Raw genomic sequence first — 3,074 nt, forward strand, 5'->3', positions numbered from 1 at the left:
ACCCTCCAGCTCCCGTGTATGTAGCTGGCGCCCTAGCTGCTGAGCTATAGGCGCTGAGCCAAAGAGACACCATCTCTTGGATCACCTCTTTGAGTGTGCCTCTGTGTCCCATGCTGATACTCTACTTACTCTTCTGGTAAGCAGGCAGATAAGCAGTTTGCTCTCATCTAAGGGGTGGGAGTTATAGTCCACTCCACTGTGGATTAGCTGTGTGTCTTCAGGAAAATTATATAATCTTTCTAATGCTAAATTTCATCAATAGTAACAAGAAAACTTTGTGGGATTGTTTTAAGAATCAAACGTGATACTCATGAAAGCATTCCACACATTGCAATCTAATACATTAGAGGCAAAACCAATGATTGAAATATTTGTTTCCAATTTTATAAATTTTTATGTGAGATAGAAGCAAATACAGGAAGATATGAGTCGATTGTTAAAATCTTCCCTGTGTAAAAAAATATTCACTATATCAGGGGACCGAAGCTGTTTTATGAAAAATGATGATATTCCTGTGCATAAACTGACAATCTAAAATTGACTCACTTATGTTGTCCAGTAAAACTTCTCCACAACTCTCTCTGCAAATATGCTTGTGTGATGACGTTGATAGAAGTGGGCTTTAATACACCACCTAGGTACTCCCCTGAAACATCTGGACACATTACAACTTGTTTGATTTGCATCTAGGTAAATATTTATTGCAGATAGCTTTTTTCTTTTCGTCTTATTTTTTAACTGTGGTGAAATCCACTTAACATTAAAATTTACAATCATAGTCTTTTTTTTTTTTTTACAGTTTTTGGCTGGGGCTGGGTTTGAACCGGCTACCTCCGGCATATGGGGCCAGTGCCCTACTCCTTTGAGCCACAGGCGCCGCCCAATCATAGTCATTTTTAAATGTAAAGCGCATTGGTATTACATATATTCACATTCTTGTGCAACCATCACCAGCATCCATATCCAGGATTTTTCCATCTTTATAACTGAAACTCTGTACCTGTTAAACAATTTTCCTTCTCCCCACTCCCCTGGCAACCACCATCCTACCTTCTGTGTTTAGGGACTGGACTATACTAGGCACCTCACATACAAGGAATCAGACAGCATTTGCTTTTTGTGATTGGCTTATTTCACGCAGCTTCATACCCTCAAGGTTCCTCCATGTTGAACATGTATCAGAATTCCCTTTTCTCCAAGACTGAATAATATTCTGTGATAGCAAATTTACGTGTTGATGTGATTGGGCCACGTGCTGTCCAAATAATTTGTCAAACATTATTCTTTGCATCTGTGAGGGTGTTTCTGGAGGAGATTAATTTGAATCGGTTGACCTGTAAAGCAGATTGCCCTCTCTAGTGTGGGAGGGCCTCATCCAATCAATTCAATTCCTCAATAGAACAAAAAAGCTCACTGCCCTGGGCATAAGAGGAAATGTCTTCCGACTGCCTTCATGCTGCGGCATCTGTTTTTTTCTTGCCTTCAAATTCAAATTGAAACATTTGGACTGTTTTTGGGTCTCCAGACTTTCAGCTTTTAAACTGGAACTGCACCAATGGCTCTGGTTTACTGAATGAGGATCTTGGGATATCTCAGCCTCCATAATTAAATGAGCCAATTTCTTATAAATAAACCTCTTGCTCGCTCTCTCTGTAAGTAATGTACGTGTATGCATGTGTGTGTGTATATTGTGTATGTATGTATATATGTAAGGTCTCCTATTGATTCTGTTTCTCTGAAAAACATTGACTATCACACATTCCATTACATATATATACCATTCCTATAGATATTTTGAGTAAAAAATGAGTAAAAAGTTTTATAAGGATATTTGCACTAAAATGTTTATTGCTGCTCAGTTTACAATTGCCAAATTGTGGAAACAGCCTAAACACCCACCAATCCCCAAATGGATTGACAAGCTGTGGTATGTGTATACCAGGGAATACTATTCAGCCACTAAAGAAGATGGAGACTTTACATCTTTTGTATTAACCCGGATGGAAGTGGAACACATTCTTCTTAGTAAAGCATTACAAGAATGGAGAAGCAACAACCCAATGTACTCAATTCTAGTATGAGGACAGTTGAAGCTAGTACATGGCAGGGGGTGGGGAAGGAGGGAGGGGAGAGAGGGAAGAAGGTGGAGGGGTCACGGTGTGTGACACACTTCTTGGGGGTGGTACACAATTATAAGAGGGACTTTACCTAACAAATGCAAGCAGTGTAACCTGGTTCTTTGTACCTGCAATGAATTCCCAACAATTAAAAAAAAAAAAAAAAAAACCCTGCAGTTTTAGCAGATGCCTTAAAACATTAAAGTAATCTACTTTGGTGGCTATAGGTTATAGGAAAGCATACGCATAACCCTCTTGAAGAACTATTTCCTGGAGAGTTTAAATATACCTAATTCAGAAAGCTACAATACTGTTTCACATATGAGAACTACATTTCTACTTTCGTTTTCCATATTTAATGAGGCCAGTTCCCTGGTGGGTAAGGTATGGGCTTGGTATGATTACCTCTGTAATATGTCATATTAGAAGGCTCATTGTCATGAATACCAGTTGGAATCTACAGTAGAAACCTTTCATAAGAGACCCTAACCCTCTAGTTAGAAATACATCTGTATATTCATTTTCCTATCCCTGCCATAAACCAGCCTACAGGTGACTACTCACCCAAGCTTCATTCTGGCTTTTGTATTGGCCATTTAGAAACGACTGTGAGTCCACCCAAGGTACTTTCTAACTCTCTGCCCTGAATCTTTACTACTGACCGGAAGCTACCAAGCTTGGAGAGAGAGACAAGGGCTCCCTTTGTGACTTCACTCATTTGTGCTTTCTTTTAGCTTGTTCAATCTGCACACCTGAATGCAGAGATGATCAGCATCACAGAGGCAGCAGACATGACAGTATTTTCTCAAGAACCAAAAGCTAGGGGTTTTCTATTCTTTTAGCAATAAAGAGATTATCCTATCCTTTTCTTTGCAACCTGTGAAACACTGTAGAGAGAAAATGTTCAGAGTGTTTCTGAAACACCTAGTGTTAAAATATTCATACTGTCTTGAGGTT

Source organism: Nycticebus coucang, chromosome 1 (assembly GCF_027406575.1).
Source record: "Nycticebus coucang isolate mNycCou1 chromosome 1, mNycCou1.pri, whole genome shotgun sequence".
In the NCBI taxonomy this organism is placed as follows: Eukaryota; Metazoa; Chordata; class Mammalia; order Primates; family Lorisidae; genus Nycticebus; species Nycticebus coucang.